Source organism: Capsella rubella, unplaced genomic scaffold (assembly GCF_000375325.1).
Source record: "Capsella rubella cultivar Monte Gargano unplaced genomic scaffold, Caprub1_0 scaffold_95, whole genome shotgun sequence".
Lineage (NCBI taxonomy): Eukaryota > Viridiplantae > Streptophyta > Magnoliopsida > Brassicales > Brassicaceae > Capsella > Capsella rubella.
In genome coordinates, this window is record NW_006238833.1 from 9,784 (window position 1) to 10,155 (window position 372).

Below are 372 nucleotides of genomic sequence, written 5' to 3' on the forward strand. Positions count from 1 at the left end.
ACAGAATATACAGAAAGTGATGAACAGATAATTGGGTAGACGGTATAAATGGTGCATATAATGAAACCTCAGTACACAACACTATCTGTACCAAACTGTACAACGCTCAGTGTGTACATACTCCTACGATTTGGGTTTTAATACAAAAAGCCTACTGAACACCTATATTAATTAAATACAAATTACAAAATTGTAAAAAATGAAAGGTGTAATGGATAAGAGGGCAATAAATAAAGGTGGTTAATGAACAAGCTTACTAACTACCCAACCAATTTCCTTCTTCGACTTTATATATAGACGTACGATAGTTGGATGGTGAATATGCTTAACCAAAGCAAATGGAAAACACAACTAAAGAAATTAACAGGGAAC